Genomic DNA, 16,430 nt, shown 5'->3' with positions numbered 1-16,430 from the left:
GCGCCCAGCCTCGTGGGAAGATAGATAGATAGATAGATAGATAGATAGATAGATAGATAGATAATAGATAGATAGATAGATAGATAGATAGATAGATAGATAGATAGATAGATAGATGGAAAAAAACAGTGAAAGCGTCTTCGGTTGGCTAAGAAATGCTTCGCGTTTGAAATAGAACTGGTTCGAGCACTAATGAAGAGCCATTTCTCAGCGCCGGACAGAGGTATCGTTTGAGGAGTTTGAGAGGGAACGCAACCTTACAATACACGAAACTACACGCTTTCGCGAACAGTCAAGCGCAGTTATCGCGACCGGCTTTTCAAAAGCTCCGCAAGGCTCTTCAGCTCTTCGAAAAGAGTGTCTGTTTTAAATGCGAAGCATTTCTTAGCGAACCTTTGGCACTTTGAGTGTTTCTATCTATCTATCTATCTATCTATCTATCTATCTATCTATCTATCTATCTATCTAATCTATCTATCTATCTATCCGCCTACGTCTGGGTGCTCCGCCTCCTTAGCTTGGTGTAGACAAAAATTGGCACGGAAGGGTAAGAGGATTTGGCGAATATGACTGTGGGGTCATGACATGAATAACGTGAAAAGCCTGTCACGTACGCCGTCAAACCCCTTCCTCCAGACGCGTGTGGCACATACCCGTTTACCACGGGCCGCGGTGTACGGGTATGCGTCACAGGTGATTGACAGTTTATACCTATAGCGCAGGAACGGCGAGAACAGACATTGGTAATTTAAATGAGAGAGCGTTAAGAAAAACGGGACATCGGCAGCGTTGACCCGACGAATGTAAAGAATGAAAATTAGGATCCCAGCAGGAAAGTTTATAGACTTCCCAGCAGGAAGTCTATATACTGGTTAGGAAAAACAGCCTACGCAGGCGTAATGTCGGTGCAAAGTCAATTTTGGTTGTGGTGCTGGCTATCTAATTTTGCAAGAAAGCAATAAACACTACATGATACTCCCGCGATGTGTACACCAACGATACAGGCGTCATATCCGATTAACGTCTATAGTTCCAAATGAAATAAAAAGAAAAATTGTGCACAGCCTACTCGGCAACAGAACTCTTTACATAATGTCATACATGTAAAACACATGTTGTAGGACAGAGTCGCAACGAGTGCATGGTGACACTGAAATTAATGATAGAAAAAAGAGCAGTACGTCATAGACACATGTGCAGATGCAGTAACGGCTGAGTTAAACACTACTGCACTGTGCAGGGCCTTCGCAAAAAAAAATGCATACTTGTTGATATGGCTGGAATAATAGATCGCTTTGTACAAATCGAGACCACGAATTCATAGGCTGCATAAAGGCTAGACACGCTTATTCAACCGCGGGTATCTAATTTCCATAAGCGACATCTTTCGTGTGCTTGTTCAGAAACACGGTCATATTCGCAACAGCGACACAACAGATCTTGAATCACTTTATTGTGAACCAATAACCAATATCTCTTTTCGATTCAGGTTCGTTTTCGCTTTAGGCACGATCTGACAATATTGCTTCAGGTTGGGATATTTCAGACCAAAATCCTGTTTTCGGTGAGGTGGTTTTTTGTTGGGATTTGGTTCGGCGAGACATCCTGGTTTCAATCATATTTCTTCAGCTAAAGATGGAATCGAGTCTAATTTATGTAACGTGCCGCCATGTAACAGCTTTGAAGAGAAGCTATTGTGAACATTTGGAAATATTCCGAATGCCTATGTGACAACACGTTTGTTGGTACAGCGTAAAAAAAAGACCATTCATTTGGCAGTGATTATATTTATCGAAAGCTCATAAGCTTTTCTAGTGTTGGTCATATTGGTTTGAAACTACCGCTCTTACATTATTTTCTCGTTTTGCTAATTTTAGCTGAGTGTGTTTATATATTTGCGCCGTATAACTACTAGTCGCCCTAAGAGTGTTTTCCTTCATAATAATCGAGGACGGTGGGTGGGAATTGTTTAAGGAAGTACTTGCGTGTAGAAGCATTTTCAACGTAAAAGTGACTTCCTTTTAGGTAACGTTTAAGAAAAACTGAAAGCAGCAGTGAAATTCCTAATTACCACATGGAAATTATTTATTCTATCAAATGCTTTTAGATTACATCTATGTAGCCTTATCTCTAACTAAAAGTGTACTGTGAACTAGGATACTTACTTTACGCAGGTGTCATTTGATATACATGAGTGTTCCTACAGCCGTTATTACTGAACAGGAAAACGGAAACGTCAGAAATGGACGTTCCTATCACTTTTTCCGCCCTGTCATCCGGTGCAACGCGAACAAGTATTACCTACAAATAGGTAGGTAACACCCAGGTTGTTGCACCCAGCGTATATGCTTCACACTTTTTATTGCTAGGAAAGACACCAATTTCTATGTTCAATAATTTACAAAGGCTAAAAACTCAAATGAATATTTTTTTTTTGTGAATTGTTATCGTCAATAGAAAAACGTAACGCTCCTATGATTCATCGGCAAATCAAGTACAAACGTCCTACTAAAGAAGATGAGTTCATTAAATTCGTATTATCGGTTCTAATAAGATTGAGGAAGCGTCCATGACAGGCCATAAAATGAGCGTACTTCTCTCTCATTTAAATGTAAACATTTCGACAGAAGTCTGTCTGGCTGGGTAGAAGAATTAAGAAGTTGAAATACCTCCAGCCACAAATTCTTGGAGGAAACCCGACGTTTCGAGACCGGCTTGGTCTCTTCTTCAGGGGTGACTGTGCTGATCAGGGAGGCTTCGTCGCGGCTTGTTTTTGGCTCCGCCTTGCTCTTTCCCTTACGTTCCGGAGGCCGTGCACGTAGATCGGAGGTATTGTTCGGAGGGACCGGTTCACATTCGCAGGTGTGTTCTGGATGTGCCACGACTCGAGTAAGAGCCTCCTTCCCAGATTCCTTTCCGTTTCTATGATGGAAGCGCCCTCGAAGTCAATTTTGTGGTCGTGCTTCTCGCAATGTTCTGCAAGGGCACTGCGTTTGCATTTCCATCTTCCTGACGTCGTTTTTGTGTTGGCGCATTCTTTCCGGGAAGCACTTACTCTCGCCTATGTAGCTCGCTGGACAGTCAGCACATGACACTTTGTAGACCACGCCCTGGTGTTGCTCCCGGGATGGTCGATCTTTCGGCCGCGGTAGTAAGCGAGCGAGCGTTGAGGCCGGCTTGTGAACCACCGTGACCCCAGCTTTTCCGAGAACCCTGGTGAGCTGTTCGCTAGTTCCCGGAACATACGGGATGACTACTCGTTGGGCTGGTTTCTTCGATACCATTCTATCCGGTGGGGTGGCCAGCGTGGGAGGAGGGTCGCGTGTGTCGTTCGCAGGTGCGTCTCCGCGGTGGGGAAGCTCATCTCTCGACATGCGGCGTGCCACACGGCGGATGAAGCTGTCGTGTATCCGTTCTTTCTTAACTCGGCCACGACCCTCTCTTCTTCTCTCTTTCTCTCTCCTTCTGATGTGCAGATGGCTCTTGCTCGTGAAAAGAGTGCCGACACCACGGAAGCTTTGTGGGCAGTGGGGTGACTCAAGGTGAAATGCAAATACCTGCCGGTGTGCGTTGGTTTTCTGTACACCGAAAAGGTCATGCGTTCGCCTTGTCGTCGTACTAAAACATCGAGAAACGGTAGCGCTCTGTCTTGTTCTCTTTCCACCGTAAACTGGATTGCTTGGTCGACGGAGTTAAGATGTTCGAGGAAGCTGTCTACCGCTGTCCTCTTTATGATGCAGAAGCAGTCGTCCACATACCTCACAAATACTTTCGGCGTGTCAATAAAGGAACGCAGTGCCGCCTCTTCTACGTGCTCCATTGCGAGGTTCGCAGCTGTAACGGAGACGGCTGCTCCCATCGCGGTCCCGTTGGCCTGTCTGTAGAAGTCCCCGTTGACACTAAAGTATGTTCCCTTGAGGCAGTACTCCAGTAGGCGGCACAGCTCATCGGTGCTTAGGCAGTTTCTTTCACTCAGGAGTTCGTCGTCATTCAAAGCTGCCCGTGCGCAAGACACCGCTAGTGTTATGGGCACGCTGGTGAACAAGGACACGACGTCGAACGAGACGAGGCACTCATCACTGCTCACGGTCACTTCCTTCATGCGCTCCACGAAGTGGCTGGCGTTGCGTAAGTGGGTTGGTGTTTTTCCCACGAGCGGCGCCAGAGTCCGGTGGAGATATTGGGACAGCGCCCGGAGTGGAGAAGATGTAAAATCCACGATCGGACGGAGCGGGATGGTGGGCTTATGGATCTCTGGAAGCCCGTAAAATCCTGGTGCAGAGCCGTTCCTGCAGATGAGCTGGAGATAGATGGTTCTTGCCTCTTGGTGTCCTTTGAAGATATCCGCCAGAAGCTTGTTCAGTTCCCTTTGGAGTCTTGGTGTGGGGTCTTTCGTCAGCTTTTCATAGGCCGGGCTTTGGAGCAAATCCTGGACTTTGTCGTCGTACGCCTCCCTATCAAGCAGGACCATCACGTTGCCTTTGTCGGCCGGGAGGATGACAATCTTCTCATCCTTTCGGAGCGCACAGATCGCATTGCTCTCCTCTCTCGACAGGTTGTGCTCACGGCGTTTTCCTATTTTTGATAGTACGCCGATGGCCTTGAGACGGATGTTCTCTCGAATTCCACTGTTGAGTCTCCTGATGCCTTCCTCGGCAGCCGCAATGATCTTTGGTAGTGGCGGACACGTCATGGTCGTGTTAAAATTGTGTCCCTTTGCCAGCACGTCGTGCTCGGTCGGGGAGAGTTGTCTGGAGGACAAGTTGACGACGAAATTTCCGTTGACCGGACTGCGGTGGCGTTTCCCTTCTCCACTCCGGGCGCTGTCCCAATATCTCCACCGGACTCTGGCGCCGCTCGTGGGAAAAACACCAACCCACATACGCAACGCCAGCCACTTCTTGGAGCGCATGAAGGAAGTGACCGTGAGCAGTGATGAGTGCCTCGTCTCGTTCGACGTCGTGTCCTTGTTCACCAGCGTGCCCATAACACTAGCGGTGTCTTGCGCACGGGCAGCTTTGAATGACGACGAACTCCTGAGTGAAAGAACCTGCCTGAGCACCGATGAGCTGTGCCGCCTACTGGAGTACTGCCTCAAGGGAACATACTTTAGTGTCAACGGGGACTTCTACAGACAGGCCAACGGGACCGCGATGGGAGCAGCCGTCTCCGTTACAGCTGCGAACCTCGCAATGGAGCACGTAGAAGAGGCGGCACTGCGTTCCTTTATTGACACGCCGAAAGTATTTGTGAGGTATGTGGACGACTGCTTCTGCATCATAAAGAGGACAGCGGTAGACAGCTTCCTCGAACATCTTAACTCCGTCGACCAAGCAATCCAGTTTACGGTGGAAAGAGAACAAGACAGAGCGCTACCGTTTCTCGATGTTTTAGTACGACGACAAGGCGAACGCATGACCTTTTCGGTGTACAGAAAACCAACGCACACCGGCAGGTATTTGCATTTCACCTTGAGTCACCCCACTGCCCACAAAGCTTCCGTGGTGTCGGCACTCTTTTCACGAGCAAGAGCCATCTGCACATCAGAAGGAGAGAGAAAGAGAGAAGAAGAGAGGGTCGTGGCCGAGTTAAGAAAGAACGGATACACGACAGCTTTCATCCGCCGTGTGGCACGCCGCATGTCGAGAGATGAGCTTCCCCACCGCGGAGACGCACCTGCGAACGACACACGCGACCCTCCTCCCACGCTGGCCACCCCACCGGATAGAATGGTATCGAAGAAACCAGCCCAACGAGTAGTCATCCCGTATGTTCCGGGAACTAGCGAAGAGCTCGCCAGGGTTCTCGGAAAAGCTGGGGTCACGGTGGTTCACAAGCCGGCCTCAACGCTCGCTTGCTTACTACCGCGGCCGAAAGATCGACCATCCCGGGAGCAACACCAGGGCGTGGTCTACAAAATGTCATGTGCTGACTGTCCAGCGAGCTACATAGGCGAGAGTAAGTGCTTCCCGGAAAGAATGCGCCAACACAAAAACGACGTCAGGAAGATGGAAATGCAACGCAGTGCCCTTGCAGAGCATTGCGAGAAGCACGACCACAAAATTGACTTCGAGGGCGCTTCCATCATAGAAACGGAAAGGAATCTGGGAAGGAGGCTCTTACTCGAGTCGTGGCACATGCAGAACACACCTGCGAATGTGAACCGGTCCCTCGGAACAATGCCTCCGATCTACGTGCACGGCCTCCGGAACGCGAGGGAAAGAGAAAGGCGGAGCCAAAAACAAGCCGCGACGAAGCCTCCCTGATCAGCACAGTCACCCCTGAAGAAGAGACCAAGCCGGTCTCGAAACGTCGGGTTTCCTCCAAGAATTTGTGGCTGGAGGTATTTCAACTTCTTAATTCTCTCTCATTTCAGAGAAATATGACAATTATCTTCAATACAGTATCGGCAGCGGCCTTTGGCAAATCGAATCCAAAATGACGTCATATGCCGTCAGCGGAAAAGATTCTTGTGGACTAGTTCATTCACACTGAGCCAGAAAAGCGCTGCGCAACCTGACGAGGAAAAGAGAAACAATACAGAGCAGAGCACTAGTTCAGTATGAACCAACCAGCATACAATAAAGTTTCTCTGCAACAAACTTCTAGCTCTGTGGCCTCCTTCCTATGTCAACAGAACTGCGTTCTTTCCGGTCTCTCTCTTTCGGCCTTGATTCCGCCGCACGTTACTAAATTGCGGGCAATGTGATACACTCAGTTACCCCCCCCCCCCCCCCCCCCCGCATTTCTCATCATCTTTACTTCTCTATATAAATGCAGCCAATGTTGTGGCACCTATTTTTTTGTTTTTAGTAACCAAAGAACATTCTCTACAGGGGGAATTAGCCCAAAACCTTCACTAGGCAGGGATGACAAAAAAATTGCGAGGCTTGGACAAAGTCGCGCAAGGCTTGAAACACCGAAACTGCGCGATTCTGAAGTGTAGTATGGTCGCTCCTAGGTTGTTGCTAGGCTTCAGCTAGGTGATGCTAGGTTGATTGTAGGTTGCTTCTAGGTTGTGCCTAGGATTTATCTGGTGATGCTAGGTTGGTTCTAGGTTGCTTCTCAGCGCAGTGAAGTTCGAGTTACACCACAGACAGTCACAGACACGACACGGATGTCAAATCAAATCAATCAAATCAAATTCTATTCATTCATAACATAATGTACAAGATAAGGATATACAGAAGGAGGTCCCGTAGTGTAAACTGAAATGGGGCCTCCTATGCAATATTAACATAAATATTTGATTGGCAACGACAGTAGCAAAGAATAGAAATATTACAAAATTCAATAATAATGAGATACAGATACAAGAAAAAGACGATGTTGTCATAAACTATGTGTCATCGATAATAAAAAAATATAAGTGCAAATAACATGAAAAGAGAAAAAATAAAACAACAGTTTGAGGTGAGATGACAAGTCGAAAAACCAGTTATACAGAACAGTGGATGTCACATAACAAGAACTTTTTCAATTCATGGCGAAATTTATGGGTTTTTTTGGATTTTTATTAGAAATGGTAATGTATTCCACAATGATATGGCTGCAAAGTGAACTGTTTGTTTGCCATAATTAGTTCGCACTTTGGGCAGAATGAAGTTGTTATGGTGCGCGAAACGAGTTGGGTTCGTATTAAGTAAAGATGATGAAGGAATTAATGACAATGAGATTTCTTCATTAATTAGTTTGAAAAGAAAAGTGGCGAGATTGTATTTTACAAGGGCGGCAACATCGAGAATGTTATTTTCTTGAAGCAACTGTTTAGCATTGTATGTGGGTGGACTTGACGTGATTAATCTGATTGCCCGGTTCTGAATGATTTGTAGCGGTTTTAGGTGAGTATTGTACGTGCTACCCCAGGAGGTTATGCAGCAATTAATGTGGGAGTGTACAAACGCGAAAAAAGTGAGAGTAGTACCGGTCGTGAAAAAAATGAACGTGCCCTAATGAGGATGCGTATTCCATGTGATAACTTTTTTGTTAAACGTGTTACATGGTTTTGAAATCTCAAGTTACGGTCGATGTTTACGCCTAGGTATACGCATTCTTCACTAGTTGATAATGGGTGGTTATCAATGAAAATGGGCGGAATGCACTCCGATGATTTATTTTGTGATGAAAACACAAGAAATTGAGTTTTAGAGGGATTAATGCTAAGTCTATTAATTTTACACCATCCTAGCAAGTTATGAAGGTCACTGTTAAGCCGGGTTACTACTAGTGATAGATCTTCGTCAGAATTAATGATTGTGGTGTCATCAGCATATAATATGCACTTAGAAGAAGTAAGGCAATGAGGCAAGTCATTAATATACAATAAAAATAGTAAGGGGCCCAAAATTGACCCCTGTGGTACACCTAAATTAGTTATTTTAGGTTTAGAATAAGCATTACATACACCAACAACCTGATACCTGTCACGTAAGTAGTCGCGTAGTAGTAGTAAAGGAGGACCAGTTATACCAATTGAGTCTAGTTTACTATTAAGAATGTCATGGTCAATGGTGTCAAATGCCCTGGAAAAGTCTACGAATATGGAAGCTGCAAATTTACCCTCATCAATAGCTTTCCTTAATTGGTCAGTAAGAGGTACAAGTGCTAGGTCAGTAGAGTAACCAGATCTAAATCCAAATTGGTCAGGTGAAAGTATATTAAATTTGTTCAAATATTTATCAATCGCTTTTCAATTAATTTTTCGGTGACCTTGCTAAAAAAGGGCAAAACACAGATCGGTCTATAATTTGACACTAATGAGCGATCTCCTTTCTTAAAAACTGGAGTTATTCTACCACGTTTGAGTTCACGAGGGAAGATTTCTTTTTTAAACATGAGGTTGATAATGTGACACAAGACAAATGATACTGGTTTACAAATTAATTAACATGGCCAGGATGAATGTTATCGAGCCCAGCGCTGGTTATTTTTAAATTGTCAATTACTGGTGCCACCTCATCCGGAGTAGTTGGGAACATATAAAATGATTGTGGAAGGCGTTTTGAGGCGTATAAGTTCTGCTGCGCATGCGCATGAATATCAGGAAAGAAATAATCACCAAAGGCATCTGAAATTGTAAGTGGTGTAAAATAAGTATTACCATCGTGGGATATTTCTGATATGGCATCGGCTGCTTGTTTCTTATTCAAAAATGAATTCACTATCTTCCCATTTTTTCTTTATATCAGCGCCACATTTAAGTATTTTCTCCTCGTAATACTTGGTTTTAGCTTCTTTAAGTCGAGCAGAAAGTGAGTTGGAAAATTTCTTATACCACGCACATAGGTTTATATTGAATGGCTGTCTTTTTGTTTTTTTAAAAAGGTTTTCGCGTGTACGCATCGCTTTAAGGAGATTATCAGTGACCCAAGGGTTTTGAGGAGAGGCCACTTTCTTTTTGCATTTGCGCACCTGGGAGCAGGAGTGATAAAGCGAGGACAGTTTTGTTAAAAATCTCGAATAAGCAACCTATGGATCATTAGTATCAAGAACGGGAGACCAGTCGGTATTGAAAACGGTTTCTAAGAATGTTTTTTTTATCAAAAACCAGTTTGGTGTAACAGTTGGAATATGAATAGCGGGCAGATGTAGTGCGCAGAAAGACGGGAAAGTGGTCGGTAATGTCTGTTTCAAGTACTCCTACATCAGGTGGACACAAAAGCTTCGACAATACATGATCGATCAGAGTGCTGGAACCACCGGATATAGAACGAGTGGGGACGTTAATAAGGCATTCGTAACCAAAACTGTGAAAACAGGATGAATAATTGACAGAGTTCACGGATGAATCCAATAAGTTTAAGTTTATATCGCCCATAATTATAACATTTTTATTCTTTGTAGATAACTTTGTCATCATTTTTTCGAAGGAAACACAAAAATCAGATCCAGAGGAAGAAGGTGACCGATAAATGCAACCTAAAATGAAATTTCTGTTATTTATGTTCAGAAAGTTATGATCAAATTCCAACCAAACTGATTCACTATTCTGAATATTTAGCGTCAGGTCGTGTCTACGTTTATACGGGATACCAGACAAGATGTAGATAGCAGCTCCCCCATGATTACTTGAGTGGCGGTGGGCATATTCAGATTTGTATGAAGGGAAACAGTACAAGTTCTTATCAGCGTCGCTAAGCCAGGTTTCTGAGACAGCAATGATTGAAAAAGTAAAAGAAAGGGTAGAAAGTAGGTTATGAAAGTCATCGTAATGTTTACGGAGGCTTCGCGCGTTGAAATGGATAAGAGAGCGATTGCTATTCTGAAAAAAGTCGTTTAGCTCACTCGTTCTGTGATATGAAGCCATGATGGAAGGATGGGAATAAGGCAGGCACAAATTGAAAGTGCATTAGTTAATGACCGTTAGGTCCGATTCCTCGGCTATGCGGTACACCCTGGTTTTCTCAGCTTTCCTGGCCTTGATTTGGCAGTTGCTGATCCACAGAAACTTCCATTTGTGCTGTTTTTTCAAAGCTAGTGCCTTCGAGAAGAGCGCCTTGTTTCGCGGCGTCAAGTGCTCATTCACGTAAACCGCGCTGTCAACAGAAGCTTTCACACCAATGTCACTTAGGTGAAGCTTAGCTTTGTGTGCCTTACTGACGAATTCATCCTTTTTTGTTCGCGAACAGAATCTAGCTACGATATTTTTCTTGTCTTGAACTTTAGTGGGGACCCGGTGAGCGACATCGAAATCAGCCACCGTTACCGGGCACCCAATTTTAGTGCCGATTGTTTGCATAACTGCGATGCAGTCCTCTCCCTGGGTGCAGGGAACACCCCTGACCTCAACATTGTTCATTCTAGAGTATTGTTCTAGCTCGGCGACCCTTCCCGACAGCGCTCTGTTCTCTGACATGAGGTTTTTGTTATCAGCTGTAAGCTTCAGCTTTTCATCGCGCAGTTTTTCAATGATGTCATTTAAGACACTCATACTTGTTTCCAAGTTTTCCACTTGTTGCTTCAGCTCTACAGCATCAAGACCAGAGGACTGAAGCTTAAAGGGACACTAAAGGCAAATGTTAAGTCGACGTTGATTGTTGAAATAGCGGTCCAGAAACCTCGTAGCGCTGCTTTTGTGCCAAGGAAGTGCTTATTTTGAAATAAAATCACGTTTTTAGTGGTCCGCATCGTGTTAGCGCGTTTCAAATCTCCCGCCTGAAAATACGACTCTCATACGTCACTGCTGCCGTGCCCAACGTTGCCCGCTTTTACTGCGCGGCCGCCGACACTAGTAGCAGCCGAGCGGAAGTAGCGGGACCAGCAACAACGGCGCTGCGGCAAAGACTTGCTCGGATGGGCACATTCAAGTTGCGGTTGGTCTCGTAGTCCTCAGTACGAAAGTGCAGCGAGCACACACGCAGAGGTTTTGACTGTTTAGCACACTGGCGCAATGGCATGACACTAAGCCACTTCGAGCGTAAGGGTTCATTCCGCGGCACCCAGTGAAAAGACAAACCGGTTTCCTTGCTGCAGCACTGGCGTTGTGCACCATTCGGGCATCCGGCAATATCACACGCATGCGGCATTTTGTCGAACTTTCTGTCAGAGCGACTTTCACGAGCGCGCAAAACACGCACGGCAGTACGCGATCCCGAAACTACCACTGAGACGGGCGAGGCACAGTTCGGCGAAAACGGAACCTTTGAACCACGCGCGCCGTTCCCCATGGCAACACCACGGAGGTTTTGTTTTCCATGAATCAAGCGGAAACGAACAAACAGCATTTTATTACGTCTTTTGATGCTCGGAATGTTCTTTTTTTACTGCTGCTAGTTTGATTACTAGTGATTTATTGTAGGCCGACTTCCCTACGTCATCGGGATCACTTCGAAAATGTCCCACTCGTGGCGCTCATCATGTGATACATTTAGCTTAATTTCTCGGTAAGTAGGGCACTGCTGTTGATAATATTGCCGTTTTAGAAGTTGTCATACATTGGGCTTTCACTCTGACATAAATTGTTATTTGCCTTTAGTGTCCCTTTAAGCAAAAATTTGCCGAGAATGTCGTCAGTGAGTTTGCTGCTTTCATTTTCTAATTTAGCTTCAATTGCATCTAACCGCTTGGCAAGCTCTGCGTTTGACGGCATGTTGCAGAAAACGGTAACCAAACAACCACGTAAACAATAGTACAGGAGAAAAAAAAGGTGGCAGCAACGACAGCGAGCAAGTAAAAATGGTGCGCAAAGTTTTACAAGACTAACCTGCACATGCAGAAAAAAATGCGTCAGGCGATATGCCGGGCGCTTCGTCGCTGCCACCAGTGAAGTCTCGGTGATGGTCCTGCTTGTTATGAGCGATGCGACACGAAGTTGACGACACCTGGCGGACTTGCGGCAAGCCGAAAAAGCCGACGACACCTGAAGAGTTTACACGAAGCCGTTGACCAGGGTATTTGGGCTTGCTTTCCACGTGGGAATGTTGATAGGCAGCAGGCCGAGATAGCTGCACATGCAGAAAAAATGCGTCAGGCGATATGCCGGGTGCTTCGTCGCTGCCACCAGTCAATTCTGAAGTGATATTCTGAAGTGAAGATTCTGAAGTGTAGTATGGTCGCTCCTAGGTTGTTGCTAGGCTTCAGCTAGGTGATGCTAGGTTGATTGTAGGTTGCTTCTAGGTTGTGCCTAGGATTTATCTGGTGATGCTAGGTTGGTTCTAGGTTGCTTCTCAGCGCAGTGAAGTTCGAGTTACACCACAGACAGTCACAGACACGACACGGATGTCCAAACTCCAGAGACAGAAACTCGCACCTAAACCGAGCATTCACACCTCCCGCAGATCTACGGGCGCGTCGTCGTTCGCGTAAGGCTTCCATCGCTTCGGGGTCTTGCATCGCTTCGGGGTCTGTTGCCTTTCCTGTTCCCTATTTTTCTGTCGTTGTACGTACCGCGAAGCGGAAACGTGCGTCGCCGGTGTTTATCTCTAGGCTAATCTCGACGGTTTACTAATGTTCTGCTCAATTACTGGTTACGTCTGTCTAGAAAACCTAATTGGTGTTTGCCACGCGTCTCTTTCCGTCCTAATTTTTTAGTGCAGCAGCGGTGAGTAGTGGGATTTGCCAAATTTCTGTGGCACATACCCGTTCATGATGATGATATCTTTTTGTACGCACCAAAGTATTTCCGGCTGGCTTAGACATATTCACTTTTAAAGGATTGCATAAACCGCCAGCTCACAGGATCAGCTCGCACTATTTTCGAAACTATCTTTTTCAGTTTGCATACTCCAGGCCACATCGGGCTACCGGAGGAGTGGTAATAGTACTACATATCAAATTCAGATAATACTTCATTCAATATTGTTCAACGCATATCCCCATATGAGAAATTTGAGCGTTCATTTCCTAAACGGAAAAAACTCAGACAGATACCACGCATTGTGGGAATCTGCTTCATGCGAAGGAGGCAGCGACCAGCTGCCTATGGTGCATTTTTTGGCTTTGAGCCAAGTATCTCAAGGTGGATCGATGCGTTTGTCTAAATTGAGTAGTTGTGTGCATATCGTGGACTACCCACATCGTCTTCAGTGGCATGTAAAAGGTAGCTTATGCCGAGACCCATACTCACGCAACGCCGATACTCACTATACAGCCAGGGTTGCCATTGGCGGCTATTTTGCGCCAAATTGGCCACTTACGACCTCGCCTGGCGACAGCAATTCCTGATTGGCTCCATGGCTACTTTCTGGCTACGTTTAACTTCAATTATGGCGCATTTTTGATAATTTGAGATAAAGTACACTGTTTCCAAGCTGTTCTTTCGTGTCAGCGAATGTGCGCCCGCGTCCCCCCCCCCCCCGAATAGACTTGTGCGCATCGCAAGCGCAGCGCCCCTGCAAATACAATGTGGCGAAGTTGCATGCATGTTGACAAACGCGTAAGCAGCGCGCTGCTCACGCTGCCCTCCATCTATGCTACGCGCAAGTTAATAGTTCTGAAGTGCTCTGCGTGTTATCCAGTCAACTTGGCATAAGAATAGGTCCCCAACAAAATGACGGTGGGCTGTTCGTCTTAACCCGATTTCGCTATCTGAAGCTGGACTGGTATTATGTAAGTTCTACTAATGAAATTTGGTCTGCGGCTTCAAGGAAAAACTGTTTAAACGTTTAACGTTCGAACTGACTTCTTGACTGGAATATTCGAAAGTTATTCTGGATCTGGCAACACTGTCTACTCTACAAAAACTATATGTATAGCGCACTGGATTCGTTATACATTTTAATCATTTCTTTGCAACCTTTAATAATACCTGCAGTTTTACGTGGCAAAACGTGGCAAAGGGAAACCGTAGTGGAGGGCTCCGAAAATTTCGACCATCTGGTGTCCTTTAACATGCCCAGTCTGTAAAACCAGTGACATTATGTTCGAGACCACGAGGGAATGGTTTATACTTACTACAAGAGATTGTCAACGGACGCAGCGCTTTTACCTTTTTCCGCGCAAGCGTATATTGCCCCGTCTCTGAACACCGCAAGATGATTGGAGGCAGCGAGGGAACCGAGCGTTGTAGGATCAAGGCGCCCAGACGAAATGAGAATGTCGCCACGGTACAGAATCTTGGTGGGGCAAAAAAAGTCACAGTATCGCCGCAAGGGCGAAGCAGTGAATGCGATAGCAGGAAACTGGAATGTCACACGAAGAACGAGAAGCAGCTCAATACTTGCAGCGCGCCGCTGAAGCACAAAGAAGGACGCCCGAAAAGAACACACAGGCATGCACAGGGCAAGCGTGAACTAACAACTGCCACAGTTGTTACGTGTTTGCGCTTGAGCAACGCGCTGCAAGTGTCAACAATGGAGTTTGAGAATTGAGGCCCCGAAAAGCTCGAGGACCAAGGAGCTTGTCAGCCGCCAGGGCGCATGCGCAGAACCCAAGCCACTCTTGGGCTCTTGTTAGAAGAAGCACCAAGCTCACTCAGGTCCATCTTGCAGCTTTGGCTGCAAGATGGACCTGAGTGAGCTTGGTGCTTCTTTTCCATCATCCAGTGACAAAAGCCATGTTATTGCTATTTCGGGTCCTTGCCGCATGATGAAGCTGCTAGGGCTATTGTCAAAACGCTATTCTCAATGCGAATAAATATTTCATATTGCGTAGATACATTAAGGATCTCCATAAAATGTAGTATACAGTAGGCCCGCATGTACAAACTCACACGAGGCCGACATTAAAAGGAAAACCAGCGCATGAAGGTTTCATTGGTAGCTCAGCGCTCAGTCAATCAGTAGCAGATGCTCTTAGCGAATGTAGAGCGCGCAAATTTCTAACGTTTTCAAAGTACTCGCCAACCCAATAGTTTATTACACATACGAACAATGGATATGACATTTTAAATTCAAGACATTCCGGTTTTCCAAATTCATAGGGAGGCAGAAGACCGCTGTGTCCTTAAAATTTGGTTTGTGTCGCTGCGTATGTCCTCAAACTGGAGGCCAATATTTGCTAACTCAGGAATTTTTCATCTGGTAAATTAATGACTGAGACCAGCGGAAAGGCAGGCTTGATTAGTTTAGTTGTGTCTATACGTCCATATGTCTATGCAGTCGTTGGTTGCATAAAATGGCCTGTTGGCACATCTTCACACTTCTAAGCTCAGTCGCGACCATAGTGGGCTGTTTTCGCTGCTATAAGGTTATTTGGACGCTACTGTTACAACCCCACAGTAAAGCATTTCGCAGTTCATGAGGACAAGGACACTGATGGTGGTAATTGTTTGCCACTGGAACGCATGAAAAAATCCTCTTTGTAAGCTCCTCTGAATAACTATCCTCTGTCGATGTACCTAGCTTCAATGCTCCTCAGTGAAGCCCTGTAGCCAATGAACTACTGATAGATGCAATTTTAAAAAGTGATTGCTACTCGGCTGACACAGGCAAAGTTTCTGAGCTCAGCTAGAGAGGGAATTTTTGGGTACAAAGATGGGCTTGTAGTTCGCAGCTTACTACCTCACCTCCAAAGCGATTAGCATGATGCTGCAATAAAGCTATCAACTTCTCTATCGATGGCGGCATATTCCCTGATTCAGCAAAAAATACGCAATGGACTGACGTATGCTTCAAATTATCTTCTGTACATCTCTCAATATTGTGAGAAAGAGATGCTTATGGCTCTGATCTGATCGCCACTGCTATGTCAAGGACGTGCCGCTATGGTTGCAGTGACCTCTGCCACAGCCTTTGGGCAAGGATTTTTCAAAGTTATGGGTCCGCACATACTAAAAAATTGCCCACGTGAATCCCGCCCATCACATCTTGTAAGGGCAATCATAGAGAAGTACCTAGACGTGAGACTGTGATATATCTAAGACAACAATAGAACGTGTCCATATGAAAGAATGAGGCAAAAGCACAGGACATAGACGCAGCGGGCAGGTTAATTGTTAATTAATTACTTTATTTATTTCCTTTGCCAATAAACCTAGGTAATGCTGCAAGTTT

The sequence above is a fragment of the Rhipicephalus sanguineus genome, chromosome 1, assembly GCF_013339695.2.
Source record: "Rhipicephalus sanguineus isolate Rsan-2018 chromosome 1, BIME_Rsan_1.4, whole genome shotgun sequence".
Taxonomy (NCBI): Eukaryota; Metazoa; Arthropoda; class Arachnida; order Ixodida; family Ixodidae; genus Rhipicephalus; species Rhipicephalus sanguineus.
The sequence above is the reverse complement of the archived record's forward strand: the minus strand, read 5'-3'. Positions refer to the sequence as shown.